Source organism: Passer montanus, unplaced genomic scaffold, assembly GCF_014805655.1.
Source record: "Passer montanus isolate IOZ18808 unplaced genomic scaffold, ASM1480565v1 scaffold8, whole genome shotgun sequence".
Lineage (NCBI taxonomy): Eukaryota > Metazoa > Chordata > Aves > Passeriformes > Passeridae > Passer > Passer montanus.
The window spans coordinates 11399100-11422455 of NW_024373256.1; positions in this window are offsets into that span (position 1 = coordinate 11399100).

Here is a 23356-nt window from a genome sequence, read left to right on the forward strand (position 1 = left end):
CACCTGCTCCATCCACAGGCACAGGTAACAGCTGGTTTGGCAAGTTTGGCAAGTGACAGTGGGACTTTGTGCTCCTCAAACCCCATTTACCTGGAATAGGGGCTGCAATGTTTTATTGCACACTCCCAGACTGGCCAGTGTGCCCTCAGGAGCACCTGCTCCATCCACAGGCACAGTTAATAGCTGGTTTGGCAAGTTTGGCAAGTGACAGTGGGACTTTGTGCTCCTCAAACTCCAGGCAAACACAGGAGCTGCTTCAGCCCATGCTTGAGATGTGTTTTCAAACTTGGAATGATTATTTCTGTTACACCATCATTATCGCAAGAATTGTCCCAGAAAGCACAAGAAAAGCAGGTGTTTTTCCTTGCAAGAATCAGTGGTGAGGACTCATTCTGATGTCCTAGTCCTTTGCTGAGCAGAAAATGCTTGTGCTTGCATTTTCTTCAGCTGTTGCTGTCCTGGCTGCCAACATGGCTAAACTCACGATGGATCAGACTCACTGCTTGCTTGGAGCCAACCATCCAAAAGCTTTGAGAGGCATCCATGCTGCTCTCCAAGTATCACTGTTGGCTGCCCTCCAGTAGCCTTATCTGGCTAATCTAATACTGCAGAAACAAAACTGTAAAGATTAAAGCAAAAAAGCAACATGTGTGGACATATTTTTGTAAAACCACTGACAGGGGAGAACACATTTTTAACGCAATGCAGGTGACCTGGAATATTTTCCATTCCTGTGTCCATTTCCCTACATGTCATACAGCACATTTAAAACCCTCTTAGCTTTTTGAGCCTGGATTTTTGGGCTGAAGGATCACAATGAAGCTTTATAGCCCTTTCTTATGAAGTGTGGCATTTCTGACATTATTTGATGCGCAAGAGCAGCTGCATTAGTCAAAGGCTACGCTCGAATAGTTATCACTTTAAGCCCATGCCCTGGGAGTATTGTATTCAGTTCCCTCATTATTTCCAACCCTCCAGGTTATACCAAGAGTTGCTATTAGTACATTACAATCATAAAATGAAGGTAGTCACTTTCTATAAGGGTCAAGCTTTCCTCCTAGGTGCAGGCAAAGTTCATTCCTCAGCTCAGGTGGACAGGCAGTGCCTCATGCTGGGCATTTTGGCTTCCCAAAGGTTTTGTGTACAGCTCTCCCTTTTGGGTCCAAGGCTCTCTTGAACAGCCCTAAAACATGTAAGGAAGTCTAACAGTACAGCATCCATGTGCTGCAGCAACCAGCCTGCTCCTCTTATGCACAGGCCAGGGTAACTGTGCAGAGTTTGGGTCAAAGTCATGGGTGTTGCACATTCCTGTAAGAGAAGAGCATTCTGGGCATTAAATGAAATAGAAAAGAATGGGGAGCACTCTCCTCATTTGAGCCATGTCTGTGGAGCTTTCTGGCTGTGCTGCAGCACATGACCACATTTCCACACCATGCCTTTCATTTGTTAATAACTTTTTCAAGAGCAGTGAGATCCCTTTTGCTAAAGCAGTCTTTCACAGGGGTGCCTCATGTCTGATCACCAGTAATCAGTGCCATGGAAGTCATAGTTTAATGATAAGGTAATAGGATAAAATCTGAATGCATCTCATTGATGCTGCTTTGCTGAGGGGGCCAGGAAAGAACTTCATTGGCTGTGTGTGTTGTCTACATATAATGCTTTCAAGCCTGGCCTTTAAATGTTACACCTTCCCCACAAATTACTCCTGTTCTTACCTTAATTGCAGTCCTAACCAGCACTAGTAAAAGAGCAACATCACAACTGCATCCCGAATAATTTCTTGTCATCTTAAATTGTAAGAGTTTCAGCAATACATTAAAAAAATTAATAAGGTATTTTCTTGGAAGCTTTCTGAGGAAACACCAGGTTCCCAGAAGCCTCAGGTCTATGGCATGAAATCCTAAAATTGCAAGAACCTTTCTTTGACCCTGCCTTTTTACAGTAGTATGTAAAGAAAAATTAAAATATTCAAATTACAAAATATTCCCCTGCATACGTTTTATTTTCTGAGATAAAGTAAAAAAATATGATGTGGTAATTGGTGTTAACCATGCCATTTGAGGACTTCAAATGCTTTGGTGTTAGGCAGGGTATCAGACAATACATGGACTATCAGGATGTTATATTTAACACATTTATTTAGAAATAACTTTCTAAAAGGCATATATAGACTACAGACATGTCCAGTACACACGGAGATAATGAGCAGAGATATGTGAGAGGTTTTCTTTCTAATGTGTGGTGTTTGGTAAAGCTTCTTATTCAAAGCATTGTCAGTTTTTGAACAGCCAAGGCAAGGCCACTAATGCTGAGCATTTGCTAAGCTGCTGCTGCAGGGGCCAAGTGTGTCAACAGGCCATTGACCACTGGGCTCCAAAGCTTACCAAAGCTGTGTGCCTGCTGCTGAAGGGCCTGTCCTGTGTGAAAGGCACATTGTTAGTGCTGAGGACATCTCAGCCTGCTGGGAAGGGGGCTCAGCTGCCAAGTGCAATCCCTTCCCCAAAGCTGCACAGCCCAGGTGTCACAGAGCTGCTCCTCAAGGGCCAGGATTGCCCAGCCTGGGCCTGCTTTGGTTGGTGCTAACCGTGAGGAACTGTCGGAAAAAAGGCGACCCCGTGGCAGGGAGAAATGACCAGGAGGACTCCATCTTATCAGAAGGCTAATTAATTACTTATTACACTATGTTATTCTATATTATATAACACTCCATTACATTACATCTAAAGTGACTCTGCCAAGCACTCAGCTGCCCTCCACTGCACTCATCTCGTGACTCTCAGCTGACAGTCCCAACACTCACACACTGATAGGCCAAGGAAACAAAACCCCATCACTCTGGGTAAACAATCTCCATATTGCATCCTACTTTGGCACAACCCAGGCGCAGCAAATGAAATAAGAATTGTTTCTCCTTTCTCTGAGGTTCAGAGAATGTGAATCTCAGAAATATTCTTGGGAAGTTGTGCCTTGCTTTTCTCTGTGAAGAGAAATGTGGCTGCAAGGAACGGACAGAGCATCCACAATTTCAATACTGCCTTGGTTCTCCTTCTGGGAGAGGAGCTAAAGCAGCACACAGAGGACTCTGGCCCTGCCAACGTGTGCGTGGGAGAGGAGAAACCCAGCCCAGCCAGGCTGCAAAACCACCCAGCAGCAGCAGCATGATGTATGAGCACCCTGCTCGCTTGCACGAGGCAGCAGTGCAACACTGACTTGTTTCCATGGCAACCCGAAAAAGAATTACGGCTTTAAAGCTGACTGAATGGTAGCCCCATGAAAAAGTAAAGGGCAGACCATATATTTCTAAAATATAATTTAGTACTAAGTCACCTGAACAGTATTAGCTAAAAGGATTTCAGCACTGGGCTTGGGAAGTGACCCATTTGGGATACGGAGTGTTAGGTTTTCCTAATGGTGTGCCTGAGATCTGAAGGGCCTGGTGGACACACCATGGTGTACAGCATAAAAGAAGAGGAAAATACCTTTATGCCTGAAATCTCTTACCAGAAAAACAAGGATCTCTTACCTCTTTACAAAAGTCCCAGTTTTCTATCAGATTATTGCACTCCCCTTCACCTCTTGTGAAGACACGGGGACACATGTTGAGTGCCTGGAACAAAAATACACGGGGAAGGAAGGAGAAATATGGTGAAAATTAAATAAATCCTTGGATGAGTAGGAGGAAACTTCTGTGTTCACACTGGAGACACATCAAGTTAGACTAGGAGGCCAGAATCTGCCTCTAGCATGATGCATTATCCTGCCCTCAGAACACTACTCAAATCTAATCCTGAAATCCCAAAACATTTCAGAAAGTTTTTTAACAGAAAAAACTCCCATAACAGAAAAAACTGCAGGCAGAGTTGAGAAAAATGCTCAGGATTTGGTTGTTTCTGTGAAATCAGGGCTGGGGAGAGGGGAAGGGGGCAGTAATTTGTATATGCAAGATTATATTTTTTGCACACCACAGTTAAATAATCAAATTTATTATGGTTGAAACATTGCAGAAAGCAGGAATATAAATTTCTTATCAGATAGTTTTCTTTACAAACAAATATAAATCAGATCCCAGCACAGCTCTCTGTGAATGATACGTACATCATTCACAGAGAGCACTAACCAACCAACATTTGGAAAGTGTGGTTGGAACAATGCAGAGAGGCAGATCTGGAACTCTCATAGACTGACACCAAACACTGGTCTGTTCAGGCTTTGGTCAGGTAAACCTCATTGTAAATTGCAGAAATCAGTATTTTACCAAGAAATACAGCCAATATAGTATTGAGAACAGTGTCATGTCATGAAAACAGACTTCTCCCAGGAGTGGGGGCCATTGAGCTCCTCCCAAGCCACACGTGACTCTGTGAGTTGTGCTGAAATCTGGGTGCCCCTGCTCTCTCTCAGTGGTTTACAAAAAGCAGCTGTCTGTAAAAACTCATTAAAAAGCCTTGTTCAAAAAATAAGTACAAGAATTGACCTCGGTTTCTAGAAATGGCCACAAGAAGGAATTATTTCTGTGTTTGGGTAAATGAGACCTTCGATCCACAGCCCTTTTTTTCCCTTTCCCAGCAGAAACCTGCAAAAACCCATTGCTTTGAGTCTTAACAAGCCCAGTGTCCTGATTATCAAGAATGATCAACACTGTTAATCCCTTAGGCTGGGATTTTCAGAAGAATCTCAAAAGAAAAACCTCAATGAAAGAAATAAGCACTCTTGGCAGCCTGGCCAGCCCTGTCTGTGGGCCCCAGCAGGGGAGAAGCCCAAGGCTGGAGCTGAGTCCCCAGCGTGCAGGATACCTTGCCCTCTTCTGGGAACACTCTCTTAAAACATCCTATTAAGGTATAGGTTGAAACAAATCACGAGTGTGTTTAATAACGTATAAAACAGCTTAGTAAAATTGTCATGAAAATTTAAAAGCTTGGGCAAAAACCCTACACCTCTGCCATTTATACTGATGACAATGATAATGAAAAAAATAATGATGTTTTAACTCACCCATCAAAAAAATTTATTCACCCTGAGAGAGTAGAAATGTGCAAAGCTGGTGGAAAGATATACTTACCTTGAATTTATAAACTGTTCCTCAGATAAAGAAATACAGGATGAGGAGTTGCCTCATTTACATTCATTCATTCATTCACCCTTGGCCATTTTTTCAGCCAAGTGGATGCAAATTCTTTGAAGCTATTAGAGCTGACAAGAGAGAAGCCCTAAACCTGAGCCTGTTGTCATTGTCTACACATCTGAGGTGATTCCCTGTGCACCCCAAGAGCCAGGGACACCCCCACTCACAGCAGCCTCCAGGCACCCCCTGCAGCCCATCCAGGGCTTAAGGTGGGAGGGAAGGGCTCAGGAACCAGAGGTAAGAAATATTTCCTTGTGGGCCTGCCTTATGTCAGTCTGCTTAACAATCTTTCTGCTTAACAGAAGATGAACAATCTTTCCTTACTTCAGCAGCCACATGGCAGATGAAATAGTAGGAATTAGATGATAATTTCTAATCTGAGAAGGCAATTCCAATGCACATGGTTCTTGCTGGTTGATGTCCAGAGGAGTTTCATGTCCTGAACTAGAGCTTTGCCATCAGTTGGGTATAAAACATATAAAAAACCAAACAAAAAAAGAGATTATTTACCCTTGAATTCACATGCTGAAAGACCCCGAAGGAATGAAAGGCAGCAGGGGAATCAAACAATAAGGGTTGTGGGGAGGAGATCAATTTCACAAGGAAGATGTTTCTATTTTGGAATTGTTTCATATCACAGGAGAGGCCCAAGCTGGTCAACCTGCCTGGACACAGCAGAGCAGAAGTGATACTTGAGCAGCCCATAAAGAAGAAAGCTTGGCTGGATAGGGCACTTCTCTTTTATAGGGCAAAGCACGGGCATTTGCAATCAAAGCACACACATGGGCATTCAGCCTGAGATTTACTGAAGACAGTGGTGTAATGAAAAAAGGAGAGAGCACACGCTGAGCTGTGTGTGGCTTTGTTTTGTGGACAGTCACAGCTCAAGGAAATGGAGGTGTGAGTGAGCACTTTTGGGAAGGTTGCTGTGCTACAAGACATATTCCTCCAAGTGTTTATGCCTGCCCCTTCCTAGCTGCAGTTAAAGGACAATGAAACCATTCTATGACCTTGTCTGGCATTAGCCCCTGACCTCACCTGGGTACCAGAAATATGCTTTAATGTAAACAGACACACACATTTAGCATTTAGCCACATCAGGTCTAAATTCCAGCTTTTTATCCCTGTGGTATGGTGGACTTAGGCAATTTGCCACTGCAAGGAATGAGAATCCCACCAGCAAATTGCTCCTTGCAGCGCCCAGCAGCAGACCTTGTAAATGACTATGATTGAATTTGTTCTAAATTAATTCAGAAGCGTGTGGGATTTTAAGACAGAAGAGCTGATCACCGTGCAGTTAATTGGGCCTGCCCTCTCAGCCCCACGCCCCGTCAGGCCAGCTAAGCAGCTGTCCCAGCAAACAGAGCAGGGATGCCAAGGAGGCCAGAAAAGATCCCTGACAAGAATTTAAATGAAATAAAATTGCCAGACTCTTTGCACTGCTGCCTTTGTTGGGGTTAGGTCTGCAGAGACCTTGGACCAAATGCCAAAAGGAAGACCAAGCCCAATTTTTGTGGCATTTCCAGTTTGCCATCTCGGGGTGCTCCTGCTCTGGGCTCTCTGGGGAGCAGCCTGCACTGGCAAAGTGTGCCTGCTCTGACTTCTGCTGTGGTTCTCACAACAACAGGGCTTTGGGACCCATTTGTCCTACTAGCAATGGGGATGAACAGAGCAAACCACCCTCAGCATCCCCCTCTCCTGTGCTCAGCTCTTCTTTTTCGTGCTCGGTGTCTCCTGGCTGCTCACACTCTGCAGGCTGGGGCTGGGAAAGAGATCCCTAACCACAAATAACTCCTGCAAATCCCACAGAAGTGCTGGGGTGTGACAGAGGAGCAGCACTGAGGTGTGCACAGCAGGAAGGCATTTGGGAATGCTGGCTGTCAGAGAGAAGTGCTGGGGAGGGGAGCTCTGCCAGCCCCAGGGGCCTTGGTGCTTTATGTGACTGCACTCCTGGATGAGGCTCCTGGTAACAACCTACCCAGCAGAGCCTTTAAAACAAATTATGGATGATAAAGCAAGAATCCAAGGTAAATTTTCAGAGCTGATGAGTGAAAAACAGCTCACATCTTTATGTGCCGGCTGAGCACATTTAGGGGAGAGCCACTGGGGTGCAATAAGCATGATTCCACACTGTGTCACTTTTAGGAGCAAAACTTCATAATCCTTGGCAACTTCTGCATGCTAAAGAGCAGGGTTTGAAAAGTTAGCACACACTGAAACACTTCTTCACTCCAGGAGGCCATTTCTGCTCAGGTAACTCCTCCCTTGGGGGCTTTGAGCCACACTCACCTGCTGTGTGAGGACAGTGGGAGCTGGGGCTGGGGCAGCTGGGTCACGGACCAGCAGGTGCCTGGAAGGGCCACCAGCCCCACTCTGGGCTCCCTGGCTCGGGGGACACCAGAAATGCAGCCCCTGTATGAGCCATGCTCACGTGGCTCTCTGCTTCTGATCAATTAAATATTCCAGAATTCTTAATTTTTAGGCAGCAGCTCACCCTACACTAATTAGTGCAAATGGGAGGGTGGGGAGAGGGTGGGGAAAGCAGAGTTTAAACACTACAGTGACAGATGTGTTTTATAGGATCTAATGATTCATTCTGAGATGCAATCATCTTTTCAAATACTATTACCAGCTACTGTTCAGGTGCTGCCTGTTTTCAGGGCTGTGCCCATCACAGGGCAGATCCAAACACAATTGGAGATATTGCAAAGACTTAAATGCCTTTGATGTGGGACATAGCTGACATGTTAAGAAATAAATCTAATTAAATTCTCTGTTATATGGAATATTTGTGAATACAGGTACACAGAATGTTCTGTGAGGTGACTGTGATTGTGGTTCAAACCCAGCTGCAGTCTGTGGTTGCTGGTGAAGTTTCTGCTTAAAAAAAAAAACCAAACAAACAAAAAAACCCAATAAGATTTACAAATAACCTTTCATGCTTTTGGCTACTTGTCTATCCTGTGAAATGTTCCAACAGCCAATGTGACACAGTGTGCTGAAACCCATCTCTTGCACACCAGGACACCATTATAGACACTTTTCAGACATGAACTTATCTAAAATCGTAAAATTGTTTTTGAATATTTTAAACATATTAGAGAAATCGATTATTTTCTTACCCATGTTTCACATGTGGTTTTTGTAAAATCTAGCAAAGCAGTCTTTAGGGAACAAAATCCAGAATCGTCAGACTAGAGCTGCTCTGTAAAATCTCTCAAACAGAGATTTCAGCTCAGGAATCCAGATCTTCTTCAATCCAGCTGTCATTTTACTTTCTCTGCCTTGCCAGTATTCTGGAGGTCTTTTGTGTGCAACAAGAAACAGGCCACAATAAAGTCTGTTTCTCCAAATTACTGCACAGTACTACACCCTTTGGGTATCTCAGACACTGCTAGGGCTGTATATCAGAGTCTTTCAAAACCCAGAAAGATAATTGAGCCAGCACTTCAATTTAAGTGACAGAAAGTTCATCTCTTTCATTCCATTCTTTAGTAACAGGCATTCTTAGATGGCATCACACCCCAAATATACTTAATCCAGCTTGTTTTCTGCAGGAATAGCAAGGAAGAGGTGAGCAGAAGAGAAAAAAGGAGCCAGAGGCCATGGGTATAATGTGGCAGCACATAACTCTCCCCATAATTTCCAATGGAAAGCCAAAGACTCCAGCCAGCTCTAAGGAAAGCTGCTAAGCCAGGGCTGCAAACCATCACACTTCAAAACCAAGCACCCTCCCAGGGTGGAAATTCCACATCCAGAACCTGCCTTGCTTGCTGGGTGGCAGCTGGACCCAAAACAACCTTTGGCAAATGCAAGGTAATGCAGTTAAGCTGGTCTTTGCTCCAGTTTCATCTGCAGTGGTAATTAATGAAAGTGACAAGCAGCAGACACTCTCTTTGCATCTTCTCTGAGCGATTTGCCACACAGAGGGCACATCACTGCCTGCACACCTCGCCTACCACCATGGTGAATATTTATACAGATTTGTCACCATGAGCTAGCATGATGTTGCAGTAATCATTAATCTGCTCTCCAGTGTTTAATTGCTCTTATCTGCTGCTGCAGAGAAAAGGAGCAGTTCATTAGGCAGAGGCAGCTCCCCAGCAGCATCCCTGCTCTCGCTCTGGCCAGAGGCTGGCACACCCCACTCCCTCCCTCCTGTGGCTGCAGGGATCCACGGTCTGGGGAACGCTTGTGCTGGAAATCTGCTGGGTTTTGGGGTGTCTGTGGCATCCCCCACACCGGGGTGGGGCTGGACAGGCAGGGCTGTGGCTCTGGGGCAGCAGGGCTCAGGTGAGTGCAGTGCTGGCCATACACCTCCCAGCACTCTGCCTCCAGCCAAGCCCTGCCTTTGCTCCAGCCTGCTCAGCCTCATCCCCCTCAGCCCTGGTTTTCTCCTCAGCCTCACGATGCCTCACCCTGACCCCTGGGGACCTGCCTTGGACAAAACCCAAACCATGAGGCACGAGATTGGCTGCCAGCTCCTGCTCCTCACGCTAAGAATGTGAAGTATGTGCCTGCCAAAAATAACACTCCCATGTACACAGATACAACTTACCACCAGACAGGAAAAACCCAGCAGCTTCCCAGCGAGAGGTGTGGATGTGGCTCTCCTGGAACAGAAGGAGCAGAGCAATGTGATATCTACATAACTGAGTTTTCTCTGCTGCGTGCTCCAAATGACACCTTTTGCTCAGATGCCCCCAGGCACAAAGAATCAGGGTGGCTGGGATGTATAAAATATCATGTTTAGTTTTGGGGTAATAATACGTCTTTCAAATGAGAATGGTCTATTGCTGCAAGCTTTGAAGAAGCAGCCAGTGCACTTTTTAAAGCCCAAATAGGCATTTTATGATGCAAAGGATAAATCTGTCAGTAAAGATACTTGTAAGTCAAGTAAATACAGCTGTTCTCTTATGTGAGGAGCTAGATATTACTTTTGTGGGGAAATTGTGCCATTTCTTAATAGAGAGCAAAGAAAGAGGGAAAACCAGGGAGGTAAAAATGTGGGGAGTTTTTTTTTACACTGTGGAGCAGTGAGGTGCAGCCAGAGGTAGAGTGGTGAGGGATGGGCTCTGACACTTCAGCACCAGCATTTGGGGTGTGTGGTGAGAAGAGGATGTGTAAGCTGTCACCTCCAAAACACAGAATGTTTGCACCATACAAACTTCAGCTGATCTTTCAGAGCAGCTCCTTTGAAAGTTGCGATTCCTCAGGTCTGTGGGAAACACAGGTGTGGTATGAGATTCACCTGTAAGGGACAGTTTAACACTGGCTTAGCTAACTAATCTTTCAACAGTAACCATGAAGACACAGCTGTGTGGTCCCAACCATGATAATTTCCAAAGCTGAGAAGAAAAGAGAGGAAAAGGATTAACATTCAGGCTCTGCAGCTGGGAATAAGCAGACAGAGGGTTCATGATGCAGCAACACAGGAGCCTGTGCTGGAGCAGATGTGTGGTGGAGAACAGCCACTTCCAGAACTTTGTACATGGACATTCAGCTGCCCACAGACACAGACTGGTGTAACCCATCACAGAATGGGAGCTGGCAGGAGCTAGGCAAAGCTGGCATGCCCCTGTGGCTCTGGATATCTCATGTGCTTTGTGGTTCTGACAATAAGAAATAAATACTGATATTTTTATGAAGATACTGTTTTGTAATTCCACGTCCCAAGAGGGACTTTTGCAGTATTTTGGATGAGAAAAGAAAACTCCCAAAAATCATCTTAGAGGGACAGAACCCTGTTGCTCCAAGTGGAGGGATGTACAAAAAGCCACACAAAACCCTTCCTGTTCAATACCAGACTGCAAGATCAGCTATAAAACTGCAGGATCAAAGGTCTGTCTAGCTCAGCATCCTGCTGCTGGCATGGGCTGATACGTGATGCTGAAGGCATCCTGCAAGGGCAGGATGGTCCTGAGCAGTCTCCCTTATGTGCTGCTCCCATTCTAGGCAGTGCTCTACTTCCCCTGTCAGTGTTTGAGCATCTCCTGAGCCAGCAGCTGCCTTCAGCCCACAGTATGGAGCCATACCTGTACCTTTTATGCCTGGTTAAATTCCATCTGGAGCCACAAACAATGGGTTTGTGGCAGCCTCAGGGAAGGGCTCCCAGGCTTTGGTTGTGTGTTACGCCTAATGAGATGTGTAGAAGAAACCTGAGTTGCAGTTTCTCCTCTCACCTGTACCAAGGGCTTGGTGAGCATGTGCTGTGCATTCCCAATGATCAGTGCTTCAGCTGGGCCTGGAGTCCAGCTGGGCTCTCCCAAGAGACACTGGGAGAGCAGGGGAGTGTGCTGGGCTGAGCCCTGCTGGTTGCCCCTGCCTACCCAACTGCCCTCATCACCTCCTCCACCAGGCAGGAGAGAAACGATGGAAAACTTATGGTTTGAGATAAAGAAAGGAGATCTCTCACCAATTTCATGGGAAAAACAGATTTAAATTGAGGGAAATAAATACAATTTATTGCCAGTGAAAATAGGTTTGGACAGTGAGAGCCAAAGACATCAACCCCTTTTCCCAATCTCAGTCTCACTCATCCAGAACTGCCCTGGTCTGTGGCTGGTGAAACCAGAACACTGGAAAATGTCCTGAGACAGGCAGATGAAGGAGCAGAGTTTGGGGGTTAGGTTTCCTGTGTTGGGCATATTCTGCTTAATCTCTGAAGGTTTTTCATGTTTAATGACCTCCTGCCCTCCTCTCTCTGCCCTCTGCCCCAGAGCTGACTTTGCTGAACTCCCAGCATAAATACCAGCCCTTGGATTGGTACCAGGAGGTTTTCTCAGGAAAAGCCACTTTCTCTGGCACAGTATTTATGTTGGATTGCAAAGGAATGATAAATGGTATCATTATAATTACAGAAAAAGGCTTATTCTGTGGACTTCCCCCTTTTGCCACCATCCCTTTCCAGTGAGCTCCAGCTGTCCCTTGCTCTCCCTGTGCGGGCTGGAGGACACAACCAGGGCTGGAGGAGCTTGTGGAGGAGATTCCCAGGAATGAGGCTTTAGCACAAGTTTATTCAGGATTATTCCACCTTCCACAGTAATTGACTGTGCTCCAGTGCTGCAGGGTTTGTTCCTCCAGAACAACTCTGGAATAATTAAACAATAAGAGAGAGGAGGAAAAAAACCTGCAGAGTTAAGTGAGCTTTGAATGTGTGCTGGTCCTACAGCTTTTTGCAGCCCCAGTGCTCCCTAAACTGGGGCAGCAGGCAGGACACACTCAGTCCCACTGCTCCCAGAGCCTCTGATGTACTGATGCTTCAAAAGGAAAAGAGGAGACAATGACAAGTCACTTCCATCAGGAAGCAATTCCATTCGTGTGGTTCTGAATTGTGTCTGCAGCAAAGAAATCTCATCACAAAGCATCTTTAAGCACAATGAGCAACGGAGGGGATGGAGAAATAATGAAACTCAAACTGATCTACTGTAACTCTTTCAAGTGTGCTCTGTTAGGGAGAAGCCTAAGTAATAAATTATCATCATTTTAAAATTTGAAATTGAGCTATCTTACAAGTATTTCCTGGTTACAGTTCTTGCCAGCAAACAAATAGCAGTTAAAATCTCCAATTCTATTCCCTTCATTTGCTCAGTGGTCTTTCAACTGAACAAATTTGAGCTGGGTTGTACCTCCTGTCCGAAGCTTCCACCCAAAGATGATAATTTCTGAAGAGCTTCAGAAAAAATCAGGATAGCAGCTTTTGAGTTATGTGAGGGAATGGGAAAAAATATGCTTTTCCCATATGTTGTGATTGAAATGTTGCATTTGCATACGTCAAAACCAGCTGTAGCTATAAAATTTTTAACTTAGCTTGATTTATTGCCCTTATTGAGGAAGGAAAAACAACAAAAGATGTCTCAAGAATGATCCATTCAGTGGATTTTGAGTTAGGACATGAATGGTTGCATCTGCCATATGTGCAGCTGCAGTATTTTCCAGTGGGGTTTTCTCAAAGCTCTTCAACAAGAAGGTTTTAGCCTGCCTGGCACACACATCCAGGAGTTCTAGATGAAGATGACAACCTTAAAGGACACTCAGAACTAGTTCTGCTCTTAGAAATAATATAATTTCCTGCAATTGTTTATTATCAGTAGTGTTTAAATGCTGGACAGTCATTTAGCTTCAGGCTAAGATACTCTTGAAATAGACTTAAAAGTATCAGAGTGACATGTCACACACCCTGCCCCAAAGATCTTGAGTTGTTAAAAGCAGATACTTGGAAGGATGTGTCAAATAAGGCAGGGATGGGAAACATAAGGAGGGAACTCAGCACCTGAATGACACCATTTCCTGTACCAACAGGAACCATTTCATAATTTCTGTGAAAGGAGTGTACTTTGCTCTCAGATTTTTTTGTGTTGGGTCTTGATTTTTAGTTCCCTCTACCCTAGGAAGAAAAGAGTCTTCCATTTCTCATCTTAGATGCACCTTGGAACTGGTATTCCTTTCCCCTCCCATTGTGCTGTGAGAGGAGTCTCCCTGCACGTAAGAGATTCCATCCTGTTCTCTCTCCCTGGCACTGCAGTGAGATAGGAAATGGAGCTTTACTGCACAGCAGAGGAAATTTGGTCTTGGTGAAGCAGGAGACAAAAATTTCCATGCATTTTGGTGGGTGAGCAAATCACACAGAAATGGCTGAGTCATTTTACTAGTCTCTGAGGAGTGCTTTGACTTCCATAAGGAGACAGGTTCATTAGTGCAACATACACATTTGTTTACCTGTGCACTAAAAAGTTTCCATAACGTTTTTCAGCTCTACCACTTGTTCTAAATAAAGATCTCATCACTGCCTACACACACTGTCCCACCTGTGTCCCTATGGGCTGCAGCAAGGTCCCAGTTTGTTATCAGCAGGAGTCAAGGGTGGACACTGGCATAATGCTGGAAGGGGTTAAAGCATGATACAGTCCTTGTCAGCAGCAAGATTACAGAATCACAACCTGAGCAATTTCAAAGAGGGAAGCAGCCCACACGTGGCTGTTAAAGACAATATTAGGTTAATGCTGAACTGAAGGGAGCCACGCCGAGCTCCCGTGGCAGGAATGTGGTGCACTTGTCCTTGCCATGTGTCAGGCTCTGACAGCCCTTGTCACCTCCTTGTCTCAAAGACTTCTTCTGCAAATAAAAATCTTGCTGAGGTCTGAAAAGCACTTGGGGTGTGCATGGGAGCACTTGGCTGCCCTGGCTGCAGTGCTCAGAGTGCACGAGGCACACACGGCTGGTCCTGGGACTGCACTGAGTGCAGCTCTGTCTGTTTGGCTTTCTGTTCCCCACCCCATGCTCGGCAAGTTTTGCTTTTGCTGGCAAAAGTTGTTTTCTCAGTGTCAAAAAACGAGCCAAAGTCTACAGTGTAAAATGATTTTTTTCACCTCTCTCACCTTTCCGTGGCAATTGGCAGGATTTGCAGGTTTCACATTACGTGTCAAGCTGCTTCCAGAGGCTCCGAACTCCCAGACTCTTAAAAATCAATGAGCTAGACACAGTGAAAGCTCAGGAATTTCTTGCTTCATCACGTACCACACAGTATATAATGGTTTTTAAAAGAAAGAAACCAACATAGGTATACACAACCTACCCAGAATTACAGCTTCTCTACGTTTTGGAGGGCTGAAATTTTGGGGAACTTGACAATGTGTCTGCCTGCATTAAGGCCAGATCTCATCAACACAGAGGTTATCAGGTAGGAGCTGTATGTGGGGAAGAGGTAGCAAACATACTCCTAGTTTTGTAGCCTTCCTCAACATTTTGGATCTGTGGCTTGAGTGGAAATAAGGAAATCTGGCAGGAATAAGTATGATACCAGCAGTGCTTTGTCGGTATAGAGGACCCACTTGTGCTGGAGAAGAGTTCTGGGGAGGATCACAGTCACAGTGGGACTAGTGTGAAAAAAAACCAAACCAACCAATAAAATAAATAAAGATTTTATAGAAAGAATATAAATATATAAAATAAATAATTAAAAATATTAAAACATTTAAAATTCATTATGATAACCTAGAAATAGAACAGAGTCTAGTCTGTTCAAAATAATCTTAGGTAGATTTCAAACATGAACCTCATACTAAAGAAAGTAAATGAGATTATTTGGGAGCACTAAGCCTGGTCAGATCAAGGTCTCCAGGGAGCTGGGGTGAGGTCCCCACCTGGAGACCACCCCCTCTGTACCCACTGGAGAAGGAACTGGGGTGTTGCTGCCTGTCTTTATCTTCTGGTACACTGGGAAGGGACAGGATAATCAGCATGCAAATGGTTTCAAAAAACACCCCAATGGCAGGCAGAAAATGCTTATTCACCCATCTTAAAAGAGAAAATCCCAGCAACCTCTTTCAACAAAATCTGTTTTCCTCTTGGTGGAGTAATGAATCACCATTTATTTACATATGGGAAGTAGCACCTTACAGTAAATGGCTGGAAGTGGGGACTAATTTGAAAGTGTCACTTTGTGAAGGGCACTGGTAACATTTGTGAAACATTCCAGTTTTTGACCATCTGGCAATGTTGAGGGCTAAGCTAATGTATAAACCTTGAGAGACCCCATTTGTAGCAGGAACTGCTTTAGACTTCAAATTTTAATGGAGTGAGATCTCAAATCAATGCCACCCTAATAACACAGAATGGATCTGGGCCAGGACACAGTGCTGTTTATACTGGCTTTCTCTGAAAGGCCAGAATTACAAATACAGGGGCTAAATCTTTCTCCCCTAAATTGAAAAAGATCTATTAATAATGATTGTGAGCGAAGAGAAAAATCTAGACCTCTCCAGAGAAAAATGAACTGGCAAATTCAACTGGGAGGTCGTCAGCTTAAGCTTGCAATTGCTGCCTAAAGGGGCTCTCCTTCAAACCTGTCAGGAAATTCTTTCAGCTATTCAAAAAGTGTCTGCCTGGATATTGCAAAAGTCAGAGTTTACCCAAAGAAAGGACACAGGGAGGAAGACGTGAAGTTTAGCAGTGAATCCAAACCCAAGTTTGATGATTTAGCACACAGGGAGTAACCTGGGGAGGCTGCTGGCCTGGCGGGTGCTGGGAAGTGTGGGAGGTGAGCCGGGGCTGAATGGGCAGTGCCAGGGCAGGTCTGTGCCCTCGCCTGCCTCAGTTTCTCCGTGGCAGAGAAGGAGCAGGGACAGCGACCTTGGGAAGTCTTTCCCTTGACTCCAGAGCACACCAGAGATGGAAAGTGCTTGCTGAGGGAAAGTGCCGCTATTTTGGGCGGAGGGAGGTGAGGCCTGAGCAGCTGAGTGCCTTATCTGCAGGCAGACAGAGAGGCAGAGCGGCCAGGAATAGCACACGGCTCTCTCTGCAACAGATAATGCTTAATAAAGAATTTAAAACAGCAATTAAGGGCACACTCCTACCAACTCCACATTAAATGAGGAATCCCCTGGCCTCCTTGGGAAGCAAATACAGCTCGGAGTGAATTAGGGCTGCAGACCTGGGACCTAGAGGACTGCTTGGGATGAACAGTGTCACTTGAAGTGTTTTAGCAAGCAAAAACCAAAGTCAGTGCTGAGGATTAAGATTTGAAAGTAAGTGCTGACATACTGAGGTCCTTGGAAATTTTGTCTGTGAGGAAATCTACTGTATAATTAAATTTGCAGTTTCCTTAGTGGGACCATCATTTCCTTCCATGAACAAAAAGATAAATTTCTTAGATATTCTGTCATGGAGTCTTCTAATGTAACGAGGCTTGACAGACTGAATAAGTAAGTCCGCAGCTTTTAAGAATAATCTTTTTGATAGCAGCGATTCCCTGAGATGATAACCTTCCTAAAGACAACTAAGGAGTCCAGCAATGAGCTGAGAAGCGTGCTTTCGCCAGCCACAGAGGAATTGCAGTCATGACCTTGTCCAGACTCTCTGACAGGATTTTGGCAATGACTGCAGGAATTGGAGGCTCGAGAGGAAACGCAAACTTCCTGGTCAAAATGCCAGCAGATAAGTAATTCAGCGGGAGTCCCCGGGCTGCACTGGAGGGGTGAGGATGCCAGCACTACATTCAGATGAGATGAGAGCAGTGGTGTCATCAGAAACGTGTCCCACACCTGAGGCAGCCTGAGAAGAAGAGGTTGTTCACAAAGACCTTTTCTGACACATGGCTGTGACAAAATACCTGTAGATGATTTTATTCTTTCTGTGATGCAAGTTAGCCAACAACTTTTAAAAATTAACCTATTTGTAGGTTAGAAGATATCAAAGAATTCTGCATTTTCTTCCTCTGGTATCTCCTATTTGTAGCTGCCATTTATATGGACAGGACTGCTGCCCTTCAGACACCAAAGCAGTGGTTACTGTTTTTACTGTTGGGAAAACCTCACTGGAGCTTTATTTTTTAAATTCTAATTTATTCAGGCTGGATGAGCAGCCTTAAGTCTTCGAGTAAGAAGGTTTAGCAGTCCAGGTTTTTCTTTTACAGGATTAAATTATAGAAAAATTCAAACCTGCTAACTGTGTCCACCAAACTAATCACAGATAGGAGTCAACAATGGAACAGAAATCCTTTATCAGCACTTGTGTCGGTATGGGCTTATGAAAATATGGGGCTTGGGGCTCCCACACAGGCTTTTAGTTCAAGAGCAATTCATGGCTACAGAGAGAAACCAAACTGTTCTGCATCTCTTCTGCCTCTCCTCTCCCTGACTCACTGCAAGGTCACCCCAAGAGTCGAAGCAAAGAATGAGTGTATCCATGTTCCTCCACATGCAGAGCATCTGCTGGGAAGTGGTTTTCTGCAAGCACAAACTAGAAGTATCTATAAAGAAACAAGCTATAAAAACCCATCCACTTATGCCAATTTATGTCCAGATTCACTCATCCTTTGGTTGTGCTTAGAGGACCCTCCTTTTCTGACTTGTGCACTTTGGGGCATTTAAATGTGTCTTTGGCACAAAAAGACCACTCAGAGCACTGGAAGAATATCAGGATTTGTCAAGTTTGAATGTCCTCTCTGCTGTAACTGGAAATCATACTCCTGCCTGCTTTTCAGTCCTGCTACACAAGAAGGCTCTGCTCACTCTAGAAAATCTTTGTGGTAGTGTGGTAGTTAAATGTCCCACTGCTGAAATTTGCACTCACAGTTCAGGGAGTAAGCAACCATGAACAAATGAGATTTTTTTTCCTACTGCATTTCTCTTACTCTGCCTATCCTAAAGAAGACACAGTTTCCTGCATTGTTATTTCTTTCCCTTTCAGAGCAAAATCAAGCTTAAATTAGTCTGCACTGAACAACTGAGTACAGGCTGATCTGTGAGCCCTGCATCAAAAATGCTCTGTACTGCAGCTGAGAACAGACTTTCAGGAGAGCTGATACCCAGCTCCTCAGCAGGTATTTTACCATCTGGATCCAGCTGACATTAAAAGGAGTCCAGCCCCAGGTACATTTTAGAAGCTGGGTCTGAAATCTTATAGAACTGTCTGAGTGAAGCATCTGGATCTTGAGAGAATGGGGAATTCTCTTGTGGAATGATCTGGTTTGAGCCTCTACCCAGTTTTTTTTAAACATCTGAATGGGTGCTGCATGTATGTCAAACACTTCCAAAGCTGGTTTTCCCTTTTTGACATCTGGTACCTTGCATGAAATAAACCATAATTTTTTTCTGCTAATTGAGTTCATGTAATAAATTTTAGTTAAAATGGAGTTCCTTCAGGGAAATGAATGAAGTTACCCACATGGCTGAGTCCCAGGAGAAAATACTCTTTACATGTGAATAGCATTTTCTGACAGTCTGCAGTGGTGCATTCTCTTGGCAGAAGTCTATCCATAAATCATCACTACAGAGTGAAAAAAAAAGAATTTTGGTATGTTACCATGAGATTCCTGGCAAAACTACACGTGAGAGAATTAATTAATGTGCCTTGGCAGCTACCTAGTGATAAAGAATGAAAGATAGGTTCACAACAAGGGCCCTCAGGAACCTCAGAGGGACAAATGGTGCTCTGATCACTGCAAAGCTACTTAGGGATAAGGAAAAGAAATTGTCAGCAAGTTTCTGTAAGCCAGAAATATACTCCAAGAAAATCTGAAACATTTCTGTAACCTCATCCTGCCAGAGTGTGAAGCATTCAGATTAAGCCTGAATGCCCCAAAACACAGAACAGTGAATTTGATCTGAAAGCAACTTCAGGGCTGTGAAGGGACACACGACATAAAGAAACAAAACAATCCTTCCTGCCTTCTGCTCATAGTTGGAAAGCAGGAATTATGGTCATCAAACAGAAGGCAAAACATTTCTAGCATCCACTAACAAACATGTGGTCACTCAACAACTCATTAGACCTCTGGGCCTTTGAGCAGAACACCATACAAGCCTTTTTTTTTTTTTGGACAATGTATTCAGAATCATGAATGTGACACATCGTGGAAAATGCATTCACAGTGACATCAAGGGCTTGCAGACCAGCATCAATTACTGTGACACTAATCCTGCTTCCACTGACTGTGAGAACACCTTTTTTTGTGGTTGCTGCCTTCCTGTGCCCCAGCCAGAGGCAGAAGGCAGCATCAGAAGCCTTTCAAACACTCCCAAGGGCTGGTTTAGCCCTCAGGAGGAGCCAAGCCCCATCCATGCCCTCTGTGCACACTGCTCCCCAGGGCTGCAGAGCTGCTCTGACAGGCTTTCCCCAGCATCCTTGGAGCCAGGGCCACCAGGGAGCTGCAGCACAGTTAGGGATGAGTGATCTGCTGCTGCTGCTCCACCACGGCACGCCAGATGTGAGTGGCACTGCTGGGGGATGGATGGCAGCACAGCAGCCCCTCTCTGGCTCCACCAGCAGTTGGCTGCCCATATGGTGGTGGCACACACCCCATGCTGATGGATGCTCAGCAGATGCTCTTCAAGAGCTAAATAATGCAAAAAGAGGCTGGTATGAGCAATAGGCAGCTCTCATAGTCCAGGCTCTGCTCACACCCAGCAAATTGGAGAGAGAAGGAGATGTAATAATAAAAAAAAAAAAGTCTTAAATACCTCAGACCAGTTCACCTTTCAGAGTGTTAAAAAAGTAGTTTCATGTGCTGCTGAATAGAAAGTTTTACTTTATTAACATGGTTCTGCATCTTCATTAAAAATATTTATTTTGAAGAAATTTCTTACTTTAATTAAATGGGTCCTTGGCCTTCAGGAATTTGTCTACTTTTATATGGTACTGTACTAAAGACAACCATGCATGTGTGTTCTTAAAGTGCTTATAGTTTCCTCTGAAAACTCTGGGTCCCTCAAGACCAGAAACGTCCACTGGAGCTAATGGAATTTCTCAGTTCATCTGCAGATGGGTACAGGCAACTACTGGAATCTGGATCTTCCCAGGGTAATTCCAGACTTATTTTTATTGTCATGGTTAAAGAAAGATAACCTCTCTGCTCATATCAATACTTTAGAGCATCTTCAGTGGCAGAAATTAGGCCAGGCATAGCAAAACTGCAGGTAGTTGAGGTGAAAAAAAATAAATCAGTAAGGTTACCTGATACAGAGAGAGCACAGCCAGCAGCAATCACAATATTAGCACAATATGCATCAAAATCCGCTTATATGTGGGAGTCACAAGAAATGGAAACAAATACTAAAACCCACGCCAAGACATAAGCTGTGATTCATGGGATGAGACAGGAATGCAATTTTCAGAAGAAACACCACTGAAAACAAAGCAATCCAAAGGAAAATGCATTAGGTATGAGCCCATTTGAAGGGAAAAGGAATCAGAGCTGCCAACATTGCCCTGTACTTCCTCCATTTTGATACCCACAAGCAGCCACAGGGAAATGAAAGTTAGAACTTAATATCCAAGGTCATTAGTGCTCTCAGTAATAGATTATCCCTGAAAACATGTTAAAGAAGAAAATTGTTTTAAATATAAAATTGGAATAAGCCAAAATTAGCCCATAAACTTGAAATTAAAAAAAAAAAATCTATGCATTGCTAATGCTTGTTAAAAAGAGCAAAAACTGCAAGGGGTTTAATGCTTAATGTGAATTAACTCAGCCGTGTGTATTCTACAGCCAAAGCCACAGAAATGGCCATCTAAATTGATTCCTGAGCTGGTAGGCCTGCAGCAGATTCACAAATGATAATGAATATATTAATAGATACTTTCACTAATTTCACTAATGACCAATTTTAACGAGAAATTTGGATTTGTAGATGAACAGAAACATTCCCGTTCCATCATCTGTACACGTGCAAAGAATTTCACATCCCAGGCCAGAGACTCAGCCAGCCACAGCACAGACTTGCCCCTCAAACCCAGGGCAGCACAAAGGGTCACTCCCTGCCCTCATGGAGCCTGCCCTCCCCAAGCACCTTCAAGATTTATGTCCTGCAAAATGCTGCTTGGCTCTGGAAAATGCATCCCTGTCAGTCTTTAGGACTGGGTGACAAATGGTGTGGGCTTGTGGCGCTGCTGAGGAAGAAATCACACTGAGAAACCAAACTGAGAGCCCAAAGAGCAGTGACACTCAGGGAGCCCTGGGGACCCAGCAGAGTGTCCTGCTCCTCACAGGGACCATCCCTGGGGGACACTCAGGGAGCCCTGGGGACCAGCAGAGTGTCCTGCTCCTCACACTGTGCTGGGATGCTGCGGCAGCTGGACTCTGCCTTCCCACCTCCCTTCTTGGGGGAAAGAACCACCCAGAGCCCTGCTCTGGGTTGCTGAGCTGCAGAGTGAGGGATGGGCTGTGTCAGGACACAGCAAAGGGAAAGCTGTCAGAACTGCTCTGGGGACTTCTGAAAAGAGCCTGCTGCATGGGAACAGAGTGATCCTGCAGGCAGTCCCTTGATTCCTGCAAAGCACTGTTAAAAAACCCAACTAAACCACTTCCAGGGTCCCAGCCTGGCTTTGTCAGTAACCACATAGCCAGAAAAATATCCTGGTTGTTGTTCTTTCCTACCATTTTCAGTCTGGTCTTCCAGCACCACAAAGGTTCTATGGGCACCCAACACCTGGGTGAATGGAAAAATTATTTCAACTGCAACATTAACTCTGGAGGCTTAAAGGTTTTATTTTTTCCTAAATTTAATCTATCTTGGAACTAAAACAGCTTACAGGGAACACATGCAGAGACTCATTATCTCTGCCTCTGGCTTCAAAAGGCTCTGGAGGTTCCTTGGATCCATTCAAAACCTCTTCCACTTTCAAGAGCCACCACACATTATTCACTAGTGGTAACATGAATCTCCAGACACAGTCTGTGTCTGATCTTTGTGGCCACCAAATTTTTATTTCCTTTCTCTTCCCATCCTCTATTCTGTTTTTTCGATGTGTTAAGGTTTTGCGTTTGTTTTTTTTTTTCTTCTTTTTTTTTTTCTTTTTATGTCTCTGCTTTCACATTTCTTCTGACTTGGATGCTTTTATGCCCAGCATAATTTGGTACATATTTAAATACTTGTGCCTTCCTGTGCATTCAATAAACTATCCTTGAAAACGCCCAGTATTTACTCCATTAGTGTGATTTGTCAGGAATCCTGATAACTGCAGCAAGCTTTGAGAAAAAAGAAGGTGGATAGAATTATAATATAATTCATGTTGGAAGGGACAACAAGAGGTCATCTAATCTGACCTTTCACTCAAAACAGGGACAAAAGTGGGATAGCAGGCTCATGCTTGTTCTGTGCTCATCAAGGACAGGTTCAGATTATGAATACTGAGAGCTACAGCACTGAGCAACTCCTGTTGTCCCTCATGAGGAAGTTCAATATTTTCCTTTCCAGGAAAGCTAACCTAACTTTAGAAACTAAACAGGTAGCATGGCTTGAAATGGCACAGGGGGAGTTTTCCTCCCCATTCTTTGCAGATACCTGCCCAAGGAGCATCCAGCAGCATGCCCTCCTTCCCTGGATGGAAACCTAACCCAGTCTTGAAGGTTAGATGTGAACTGGAGGAAATCTGCTAACAGTTCATAGTGTCTTGGACATAAAATAACCTGTTGTTGCCTTTTGTTATTGTTATATCCATACAAAACATTTGTTTTTTCTTTTTTTCTGCTTAGGCACCTATCTGCACTTCTGTTTTTCACATCCAAGTCCACACACAATTCTTCAAATTATTTAGACAGTAGCATTACTCTACAGATAGCCAAAGCTGTATTTTTCAGATTTCTCCTCGGGTTTGAACTTGTTACATTCCCAGTGTTTATTTTGAAAGTCCAAGCTTTGAGAAAAAAGAAGGTGGATAGAATTATAATATAATTCATGTTGGAAGGGACAACAAGAGGTCATCTAATCTGACCTTTCACTCAAAACAGGGACA